We start from the raw sequence: 12247 nt of genomic DNA, 5'->3' as shown, positions 1-12247 counted from the left end.
ACCGCAGCGACGCACGGATGCACGCCAAGACCGTAGGATCCTACGCAGTGCCGTAGGGGACCGCACCGCCACTTCCCAGCAAATTAGGGACACTGTTGCTCCTGGGGTATCGGCGAGGACCATTCGCAACCGTCTCCATGAAGCTGGGCTACGGTCCCGCACACCGTTAGGCCGTCTTCCGCTCACGCCCCAACATCGTGCAGCCCGCCTCCAGTGGTGTCGCGACAGGCGTGAATGGAGGGACGAATGGAGACGTGTCGTCTTCAGCGATGAGAGTCGCTTCTGCCTTGGTGCCAATGATGGTCGTATGCGTGTTTGGCGCCGTGCAGGTGAGCGCCACAATCAGGACTGCATACGACCGAGGCACACAGGGCCAACACCCGGCGTCATGGTGTGGGGAGCGATCTCCTACACTGGCCGTACACCTCTGGTGATCGTCGAGGGGACACTGTATAGTGCACGGTACATCCAAACCGTCATCGAACCCATCGTTCTACCATTCCTAGACCGGCAAGGGAACTTGCTGTTCCAACAGGACAATGCACGTCCGCATGTATCCCGTGCCACCCAACGTGCTCTAGAAGGTGTAAGTCAACTACCCTGGCCAGCAAGATCTCCTGATCTGTCCCCCATTGAGCATGTTTGGGACTGGATGAAGCGTCGTCTCACGCGGTCTGCACGTCCAGCACGAACGCTGGTCCAACTGAGGCGCCAGGTGGAAATGGCATGGCAAGCCGTTCCACAGGACTACATCCAGCATCTCTACGATCGTCTCCATGGGAAAATAGCAGCCTGCATTGCTGCGAAAGGTGGATATACACTGTACTAGTGCCGACATTGTGCATGCTCTGTTGCCTGTGTCTATGTGCCTGTGGTTCTGTCAGTGTGATCATGTGATGTATCTGACCCCAGGAATGTCTCAATAAAGTTTCCCCTTCCTAGGACAATGAATTCACGGTGTTCTTATTTCAATTTCCAGGAGTGTATATAAAATTGCTCTGAGCACTGTGGGACTTAATATCTGAGGTCATTAGTCCCCTAGACTTAGGACTACTTAAACCTAACTAACCTAAGGACATCACACACATTAATGCCCAAGGCAGGATTCGAACCTGCGTCTATAGCAGTCGCGCGGTCACGGACTGAAGCGCCTAAAACCGCTCGGCCACCTAGTCCAGCGAAAAGAAAAGCAACTACAATCGGTTAATAGTGGAAAAGCATCAGGACCAGATGAGATACCTGTAAGATTCTCCAAAGATTGTGCGAAAGTACTTGTTCCCCGCAGATTAAAACCTGTCACGGGCAAGTGCTCCGCCATCTGAGCTACCCAAGCACGACTCACTCACCGTCCTAACAGCTTTACTTCTCCCAGTACTTCTGAGGGCGGGGCATGAATCGTGCTTGGGTAGCTCAGATGGTAGAGGACCCTGCGAAAGGCAAAGGTCCTGAGTTCGAGTCTCGGGCCGGAACACAGTCTTAAACTGCCAGGAAGTTTCATATCAGCGCACACTCCCTTGCAGAGTGAAAATCTCATTCTACTTTTTCCCCTTTTAGTAGCAGTTTGTCGTAGTTCGCAGGAGCAACGAAAGGTATCTAGGAGTTATTCTACTTTTCTAGAAGGGTCGTACGATAGATTTATATAATTATAGGACAATATCTGTTATAGAAGTATGGAACATGATTTATACTCAAGCACTAAGACGTTTTTGGGGAACGAGAATCTTTTCTATGAAAAAGAGCAAGGATTTCGTAGACAGAGATTTTGCGAAACTCAGCTCACTTCGTTCCTCCATGTCACGCATACCGCTCTAACCAACGGCGCTCAGATTAATATCGTGTTCCTTGACTTCAAAGATTTACGCCAGGGTTGCCTATTACTGTGTCCTTCATAAGGGAGTTTTTGGCAATAGTCCAACGACGGAATGGTTTGTACGATTCTCGTGCGTGAACGATTTCTTAAACGTAAAACTTAAAACTTCCGGTTTCGATTTTCTATCATCTACTGACACACCTGACTGGTCAACGAATGACTGGATAGAAGCCGTCGACCAGCTGGGCGATGTTACATAGGACAAGAATCTTCTCAGATTCTAGGTGAGATCTTTTGCTAATATATGGCGATGGTAGTTATATGTTTCGCGCATCGATTTTGTTACAGACGAACGAATCTCTAACTTCCGCCTATCGTCATTTGTGCGTTTTCTTTTGAACTGAGAGTGCAACAATCTTTGCTTCCTCAGCATTTTCGAATTTAATTGTTAAGCCATGCTCGAGCTTTTCCATTCGTTATCTATTTACAAAACACGTATGAGCCTTGGCAGATTTCTCGCAATGTAGCGATATCACTATTCTTATGATCTTTGACTAACGTGATGCCATTGGAGAGCAGCGCCCTCTTGTGTGGTGGATCCGGGCGTGGTGGCCGGTTTGGTGGGCAAGATGGGCAAAGGAACGAAACTCTAACGAGCTTTCCGTGGGGACTCTTCGCCATCATGTTGGCGGGCGAGCGATACTGGGCTCATTTTACACAGCTTAAGGGGAGTTGGGAAGCCCTATCTCGCCAGTGCTAAATTTAGTGATTGACTTCCCTGCATTTCAAGAACCACTGTAGCCATTGGCATGAAACTTTTACAGGTCATTAAACTGTATGTTCCGAGCCTACTGAACTACAATAATAGCATTTCAGCCACTGCTTTAGGAAATAGGATTTTTTAATCACACGGTTAAAATTTTGTGTTATTTTTTGCACGTTACCCTAAATAATTTTAATTATACATAACATTATGTTGTTCTTTTAGTTCAGTAGACGCAGGATATGTATTTTATTACTCCCTGAAGATTTTAATTCTCTACTCGAAGTAGTTTCTTAGATTTAGGGAAAAATGCAACAGAAAATGTAAATTTTCAGGAACGCTTTCTAAAGTTTCAAAACACTGTAGCTCACTTAATATATGCTTAATTTTTATTTTTAGTCGCTCAGAAGTACCCTGCACGATACTGTATATCATCTTCTTGATCTTTCTATAAGTTTTTTCTTCTTTCCTTCTTTTTGGTCTCCTTAGTGGCCAACTGTGCTGCATACTCTGCGTTATCAATAAGAACCTTGTTCACCCGTTCAAGTTCTTTGCGGAATTTTTCTCCAGGATTAATTCCCATATGCTGCGGTACTTTCACCCTAGCACTGTTGCCATCATTAAAAGCAATAACCTCATCATGACCTCCCACTTTAGTGTTCAGTGTAACAAAAACATTTTTTGGTAAGCGAGTCCATATAGCATTATTGAACGACTCATTAGGATTTTGTGTCTGACTATGAATACACTTTTTCAGTAATTCAGGATTAGTCATGTCTCTGTAAATAGGTTTTATGATGTCCATGACTGCTGCTGGGATGGAATGTTTATGGCTGCATGAACTGTTTGAGTACTGGGCATTGTGGAAATTGCACCATGAATCAGGTCCAGAAGGACAAAGGTGGTGTACTGGTTTTTCACCAGTTGACCCTCTATGGAAGAAGGTAGCCCATACTGCCTGCTTCATTTTCAACAAATCCTCAGTATTATTTCTAATGGCCATCCCATACTACTGCCGTAGTTCATCAATCATTTTTTTCTGTCAGGCTGCCTCTTATGGTTTTACCATCAGAAAGTTTCTTGTCTCTCAAACTTCGTCAAGCTGGGGCCCATCCTCTTATGGACATGACCAACATATTCCAGTTTTGTGATATTATTTTATTAGATCTTGAATTAACCAATGTAAATTATATTTTTTTAAATAAAATACTTACCTTGTGAGTTTTATTCGGAAAATTGAAAATTTTATAACGAGATAAAAACTCGAAAAAATTTTAAAAAGTTCTGTTCTAATTCTCCTTAAGTTGTTGAGTAACGACTTGGATTGTTTATCATAGGGGCATCGAGCTGTCAGGGAGGTGTTCATTGTCATTTTGATCTGTGTTCCTTCTGTTTGTTGGGCACGGTCGCCAGTGTCTCCATGGTATTCGAAGGACAATTAGATTCCAAGATCTGGCAGACATTTTAGACTGGCTGATAGCTTATTATAATTTTTTTATGTGTTAACCTTATGTAGCAGTGGTGCCTGTGATCCTTAAGCCGGTGTAAACCGCCATGTTCCAGAAGGAAGTTTATTTGGTTGGTTTGTGGTGTGCATTGGTGTATGCATTACCTGCTCTTGTCCGCCTTCCATTAATTCTTCTGATTTTTAAAGTAAATGATTGGCCGTGTACTTTTCAGTTGGAAGTGCAGTGACATATTCAGTATTACTAGTTACTACGGGTGTTTAATTGTTCATGTCAGTGAGTCGGTTTTGCTATTTTACTGCCCTATTTAAAATTTGCTAACCTTGTTCTGGTTTCCTTGAAGCTAATGCTAAATGCCTTCGCCGTCTCAGAAATTAGATAGAGCGTCTGATTTATTTGAGTAGCTTAGATGAAATGTCGTCTGTTTCAGGGCACATTTGTTCTCTCCTAAACACCACGGGCTAATGTGTGTACTAATGAGCTTTGAATGTCATGGGAGTGTCCTCGTGGCTGCTGAAATTACTTGTTAAAAGGAAAAAAATCTGATATTACTATTTCATTGCTGAAATTATTGTTTTAAGGAAATATTTGTAGTTGGTTCTTAAATCCTGTGGCTTGGAAAATGGTTTAAATCTTCAATTGATACGTCATTACGGGTCAAAATTATGTATTAAATTGTTTTCATTGTCGTATGTCTGGAGAAAAGAATGTATGCTGGGGCTAAAACGTTAAAAACGCTTTTCTTGGATTGTTTGGTATGTTTACACTCTTCATCTTTTTCATTATTTCGCACATATTTTCCGCGTTTGGCTTAGGAAATTCATAAGCTAAGATCAAACCTTTTCATGACAGGAATATGCATTTCACCTCATTCAAGCGCTAAAAAAGCATGTATTAAGACGATTTACACCTGATGATGGACCCCTCGTGTACTTAATTAAAGACGAAAATTTGTGACCGAAGGCACTTTTTAATTCATACCGCCAGCTTTTTTTTCATCAATGAAGTTTATATCATGTTTTATTCTTACCGTCTGGCAATTAAGGCCTTCTGATCTGTTCTGGTCTGCCTTTATTACTTTAACCTTTTTTAATTCTGTCATGTAGGGCATGTGTAGCCTTAAAGAATATTAAGTCATCTTGGTTTATAGTTAACGTTAAATTTTCTGTAAATTACTTAAATTGGCATTGAATTTTAAATGATTCTCATTACTTGGACTTTTAATAAATTTATAAAAGGGCTCCATTAGGTGCTGTGTGATCGAGACTGTGTAAAATAAATTTATGTTCCACCAGTGAATGAAGTTAATAACTCGTTCAAAAGTTATTAACTTTAGTGACCACTCACGCTGTGATGGCATAATGATCACCAATCCCTGTCTCTATACTGACACCGACGATAAAGTCAGGCCTGTTTGTAGCTACAAGGTGTAAACTATTTTCATTGAGTGTTGGCTCTCGAGCTAGCTACTTAAGACAGATTTCGGAAAACGTGCTCAAAAGTACTTCGAAGAACTGTCTGCCTGCATCCCCCGCAATGAACCAATAGACGTCCCGGTCTCCACTCGGTAAGTTAAACTCGCCTCTAACTAATACTGCATGATGTAAGTATTTCCGCTCTACTTACCGTAGACTTTCCTTGAATGACTGTTAAACTGTCATGCAGGAATGACGTGGCTACTAAAAACATCCAACAATTAACTAGATTTCACTTAGACCTGTTATAACGACACAATCACACTCAAATTCGACCTCAATAGAGAAAAATAACAATGTGAACGAAATGAACACTCCTCCTCCTCCTGTGGCGCCTAATATCTCTTTCCAGTATGGTTTCTATGAGTAGGTAAATATCTCAGAGCTACCTGCTTCGGATTCCAGCCGGCTCTCGGCCCTGAGAATAATTTGAGCGCAAGAAGTTTCCTAGAGGGTGTGGTGTCACCGCCAAACACCACACTTGCTACGTGGTAGCCTTTAAATCGGCCGCGGTCCGTTAGTAAACGTCGGACCCGCGTGTGGCCACTATCAGTGATTGCAGACCGAGCGCCGCCACACGGCAGGTCTAGTCTAAGAGAGACTCCCTAGCACTCGCCCCAGTTGTACAGCCGACTTTGCTAGCGATGGTTCACTGCCTACATACGCTCTCATTTGCAGAGACGATAGTTTAGCATAGCCTTCAGCTACATCATTTGCTACTACCCAGCAAGGCACCATATTCAGTAATTAGAATGAATTCTGAACAGACAATATTGTGAATCATGTACCGTCAAGAGCGGCGTTCATCATTAATGGATTAATGTTAAGTATCTAACTAATTATGTCCGCTCTCTGAATTCTAATTCTTTGTCATGTTCCAGACCTCGCGTCAGTATAGTTCTTCCTTCCTCACGCCAGCCTGCGTGAGCTAAAACGCGTGTATTTCGGCCTCCTCTAGTAACAAAGTGTTGGCTCTTCTGCCCACCCAACAGAGGGCTGTAAATTTGTTACGAATTCTTCGACAATTTACAGATAAAATTTTGACAGTCGAAGTGTCTTTACTCTGAACGCGGAGTAATTCGCTATCCAAGTCTCATCTGGAGTGTGTTCATCAGTCTCCAATGTGCAGTGCACAATTACTGTGCTTCCCGAGTAGCCGCTTCCTTTGTGTAGTGCATCCCCGACCTACCAAGGTGAGTCTTACAATTCTACACCCTCTAACGTAGGTCCAGAAACCTGTAGCCAAGACCGTCACAGAGTCGACGAAGTATTTCGTTGAGACCCTCTACTCCGCTCTAAACCAAAGGACCCCGATGCTGTAAATGGCCAGCTCTGTTTGTGTTTCTTTGCTGAATAGAAACAAATCATCGGCTACTTAACGTGGCTTGTTTCCTAACCGAATCCCCCCAGCATCGTATGAAATAATTCCTCTGATTCCATTACAATTGTTTGACATTTGTTGACGTTCGCCATATTACCCAATTTCTAAACAAATCTGCTCCATTAAACTTCTGTTCCAAAACCTTCTCAGTCACTAGTAGAATTGCAACCCCATAATCAAAATGTTATATATCCGCTTCCCGAATTTAATACTCTTCGTAAGTATATCTTTGGTTTCCTGTACTGCTTGTTCAATGCACAGATAAAATAACGTAGGCGCAGCCAACAAACCCTCCTCAGAAATTTCTCAAGTGCTGTTCTCTTCCATGTCCTTCGTTTTACTATTTTGTAACAAAGTCCTCATACTATGAGGGGCGTTCAGTAAATAACACAACACATTTTATTTTCTGAAAGTAGAATGGTTTCATTCAGGATTCCAGTACAACGAATTATTACCCACTATTTTGGCTACAGAACCATAGTACAACGCGCCGGCCTTGAGCAACCCTATTGTGAAAATCTGTAAGGTACCACTATAGTGGTCGACGTCGGAGGCAGCGTCTTGCTGCGTCAATAACCTCGCCATTATTTACGTACTGCTTCCCTCGGAGTGCCTCCTTAGTTGGGCGAGCCACATAGAATACGGAACGTTCGAGATCCGGGCTGTACGGCAGACAAGGAAGAACAGTCCAATGTTTTGTGCGCTCCTCTCAGGTGTGCAGACGTTTGTGAAGCCTTAGTGTATTACGAAGCTGGAGACGTTCGTTTGCATTGTAGCGGTGCCGAACACGTTGAAGCCGCTTCTTTAATTTCCTGACTGTAGAACAATACGCTTAAGAACTGATAGTTGCACCATGCGTGAGGACACCAAACAGAATAACAGTCCCAGAGGACCGTCACTGACTTTACCAGCCTCGAGTGTGGCTTTGAAATTTTTCTTCGGAAGTGAGGTTGTGTGCCGCCACTACATACATTGTCGTTTCGTTTACGATTTTAAGTGATGAATCCATGGTTCATCGTCTGTGACGATTTTCGACAAAAAATTTTCACGATCAGCTTCATAACGCGCAAGCAATTCCGCTCAGAACATCCTTCGTCGCTCTTTACGGTCTTTTGGTAGGTGGTGAGGAACTATGTGTGCACACATATTTGAGTATTCCGTGTGGTGGACGAGCACTACCAACAGAGTCGAACAGCCATGTGTTTGAACGTGATCTGTTGATCACCTCGAATGATAGTGCCCGCTAGTTTCGCTATCGCAGGAACCACAGTTGTGTGTTGCCTGCCGGCACGCAGGAGATCGGGCGGGATTGTACGACCTGATTGCGGTGCTGACAGACACTTCGGCCAACGACGAACTTGGCTTGTTTTCACTGCCAGACCTCCGTAGATATTCTACAAGCGCCTATAGATAACTACAATGCTCTAGTTTTCAAAAAAAAGAAACGCACCTTCTTTACACGCGCTATTTTGAAGGCTACGCACAGCGCAGCCAACTATCGGCAATTCATGAAAGTTCAGAGGCTGAATCAGATATTTCACGGTATCCCGCAATGATTTTCGTATTTTTTCAATCGAAATTGGCCGAAAAAATGTGTTGCATTATTTAATGAGCGTCCCTCGTATTCTGTGTTCTCTGTGAGACACATGTTTGCTCATATCCATTACTGCAGCCTTTAACTGTATTCCGGCAACCTGCAGACCTTAGAGGCTTTTCTTCATGACGTAAAGATGAGTGAAAAGTTACTGCCGGTGACATGTAAAAATAGAAATGATTCGGCTCGTTTGTCGTCTACGGAGAGACCGCGAGTCTGACGCGAGGCACAGGCGGCGAAGTGCCAGTTTATGCGTCCGCCGAACTGTCAGCACGTGCCTCTGCCGCCGTATTGGCCGGGCGTGTCCGCAGCGCGCTCGGCGCCACAGAGATAGCTGCACTGACGGTGCCTCTGCCGCTCGGGCGCCCGTAGCCGCAGTAATTGCCGTCCGCGGCCCTCCAGCTCGGACAATGGTCGGCGGGGGCGGGCGGCCGCCGCTCGGCTCGCACAGCCCGCCCCACCGCTTGTTTACCGCGCAGCACGCTGGCAAACAGGCGGCTCCGTTTCGCCGCGTGCCCGCTCGCCGCTGCATTATTCAGCGCCCGCCTGCAAAGCGACCGCCGGCAGCCGGCCGCCGGCTCATCTGCTCTTCGCGACGGCAAGTGGCCGGTGTGGCCACGTGACGCCGCTGCTGTGTTTGTATCCACGCCGACTCCCTCCGTCCACTGTGCACACATCGCTAGCCTGCACGGTCCATCTGAGGGATCCGTCCGTTCAGTCGCCCTCACACTGCGGCGGAGTGCAGCAACCACCAGTGGTGAAGGACAGACACAATGCAACCAAAAACAAATTACACAGGGTATTTGTTTTAACTTGAGCCAACTAAGTATCTCGAAACCGACACATCGTACAAAAATAAGCTTAGAGCTGAAAAATTAATATCAGTGAAGAGGACATCCCTAAGACTGGCAAAGTTTCACGGAAGCTCGAAATTCAATAAGGACGTCAATGCGAGATGCTTTTAATAGTTTCCACAATGAAATATTCTTTCAAAATATGATAGAAAACCCAAAGAGATTCTGGTCGTATGTAAAGTACACCAGTGGCAAAAAGCAGTCAATACCGCCACTGCGCGATAGCGATCGAAATGTAGCCGATGATGGTGCCACTAAAGCTGAATTACTAAATACAGTTTTCCGTAATTCCTTCACGAAAGAAGATGAAGTAAATATTCCAGAATTAGAAACCAGAACAGCTGTTAGCAAGAGTGACATAAGAGTAGATATCTTTGGTGTTTCGAAACAACTCAAATCGCTTAAGAAAGACAAGTTTCCGATCCAGATAGTATACCAATCAGGTTTCTTTCAGAGTATGCAGACACAATAGCGCCTTTCTTGGCAATCATATACAACCGCTCACTTGACGAAAGGCCTGTTTCCAAAGACTGGCAAGTTGCTCAGGTCACACTAATGTCCAAGAAAGGAAATAGGAGTAACCTACTGAATTACAGACCCGTATCACTGACCTCAATTTGCAGTAGGATTTTGGAGCATATACTATACTCGAACGTTATGAATCACCTTGATGAAAATCACTTGTTGATGCATAACCAACACGGATTCAGAAAATGTCGTTCTTGTGCAACACAGCTAGCCCTTTATTCCCATGAAGTAATGAGTGCTGTCGACAAGGGATCTCAGATCGATTCCGTATCCCTAGGTTTCCAGAAGGCTTTCGATACCGTTCCTCACAAGCGACTATTAATGAAATTACGTACATATGGAGTATCGACTCAGTTGTGTGACTGGATTCGTGATTTCCTCTCAGAGAGGTCACAGTTCGTAGTGATAGACGGTAAATTATTGAGTACAATAGAAGTGACATCTGGCGTTCCGCAAGGTAGTGTCAAAGGCCCTCTACTGTTCCTGATTTATATAAATGATCTAGGTGATAATCTGAGCAGCCCCTTAGATTGTTTGCAGATGATGCTGTAGTTTACCGTCTAGTAATGTCATCAGGCGATCAGATGATGCTGTAGTTTACCGTCTAGTAAAATCATCAGACGATCAATTCAAATTACAAAATTATCCAGAGAGAATTGGTGTATGGTGCGAGAAGTGACAATTGGAACTAAACAAAGAAAAGTGCGAGGTCATCCACATGGGTACTAAAAGAAATCCGATGAATTTTGGGTATACGATAAATCGCACAAATCTAAGGGCTGTCAATTGGACTAAACACCTAGTAATTACAATTAGGAGCAACTTAAATTGGAAATACCACATAGATAATATTGTGGGGAAGGTGAAACAAAGACTGCGCTTTGTTGGCAGAACACAGAAGATGCGACAAACCCACTAAAGAGACAGCTTACATTACATTTGCCCGTCCTCTGCTGGAATACTGCTGCGCGGTGTGGGATCCTCGCCAGGTAGGATTGACGGAGGACACCGAAAAAGTGCAAAGAAGGGCAGCTCGTTTCGTGTTATCGCGCAGTAGGGGTGAGAGTGTGACTGATATGATACGCGAGTTGGGGTGGCAGTCACTGAAACAAAGGCGGTTTTCCCTGCGGCAAGGTTCATTTAGGAAATTTCAGTCACCATCTTTCTCTTCCGAATGCGAAAATATTTTGTTCCCACCCACCTACGTAGGGAGAAACGATCATTTTAATAAAGTAAGAGAAATCAGAGCTCTAACGGAAAGATTTAGGTGTTCCTTTTTCCCACGCGCCATTCTAGAGTGGAATCGTAGAGAAGTAGTTCGAAAATGGTTCGATGAACCCTCTGCCAGGCACTTAAGTGTGGATTGCAGAGTAACCAGGTATATGTAGATGGGGTTGTAGATACCTGTCTGTGCTGAAACGGGCGACCTCCTACCCACTTCTCCTGAGTGGGCGATGCCAGTTTAGTATTTTCAAATGTAAACCCCACCTCTTGCTTTCCCCCATTTTATTCCATATTCACATTCTAAATGGCGGTGTAACCGACAAATGTAAGTAATGCCTCTTTTTGCAGTTAAGGACGGATACATCTGAATTTGCATTTCATTTATGATGTATATGTCAATCATTGTGTTCTAACAGTTACCGTTTGTCTTGGAAATTTAATTTAGTGTTGCAAATTTTATTGCACCGTATAATATGATTAGCCGTTTCAGTGGCTGGTTACAAACTATGTTTAGTGTGATCCGAGAACAAGGACATGGATGCAATAGTTTAATGTTCTCATCGCAATGCTTGATTTCGGCGAGTCACCTTGCCTTTGAGCGTTAAGGTGCTAGATTTCGGTTACCATCCAAGGCAGGTGTACCTGTCACTATCACTTCACGGACACTTTATCTTTTTACAAATGTTGTGTTTTGTATTCCACTCGTAGGGCGAGAGCTACTGCGGCTGGATGGAAACACACAACAAAATCAATCACCCTGATAGCGGGGATCAAGGGTGCCCACCATCCAGGCATTCCGTAGATCTGACGTCAACCACTCAGGAAACAGAAAAGTACATTGAAATAAAAATAGCTTATTGTTAGAAATGTCAATATCTAGCCACATTATTTGTGTTGGACAATCACATTTGCAGCGCTCAACTAACTTTTGAACATTAATGTCAACTGTTAGACCACAAAGGTTTAAATTACATCGTAAAGGAAACGAAAAATCAAATGCGTCGAGTCTTAAATGCAACAACTGGCACACTTGATATTTCTTGACTATAGCGGCATCCAATACGAATGGTAAAGAATGGTATAAGTAAACCGTACGTGTTTTTCAGTCATCATTCTTCTGTCTGGTTTCATGCGGCCTCCAACGGGTTCCTC

The sequence above is a fragment of the Schistocerca gregaria genome, chromosome 1 (genome assembly GCF_023897955.1).
Source record: "Schistocerca gregaria isolate iqSchGreg1 chromosome 1, iqSchGreg1.2, whole genome shotgun sequence".
NCBI lineage: Eukaryota > Metazoa > Arthropoda > Insecta > Orthoptera > Acrididae > Schistocerca > Schistocerca gregaria.
This window is presented reverse-complemented; position numbering follows the sequence as displayed.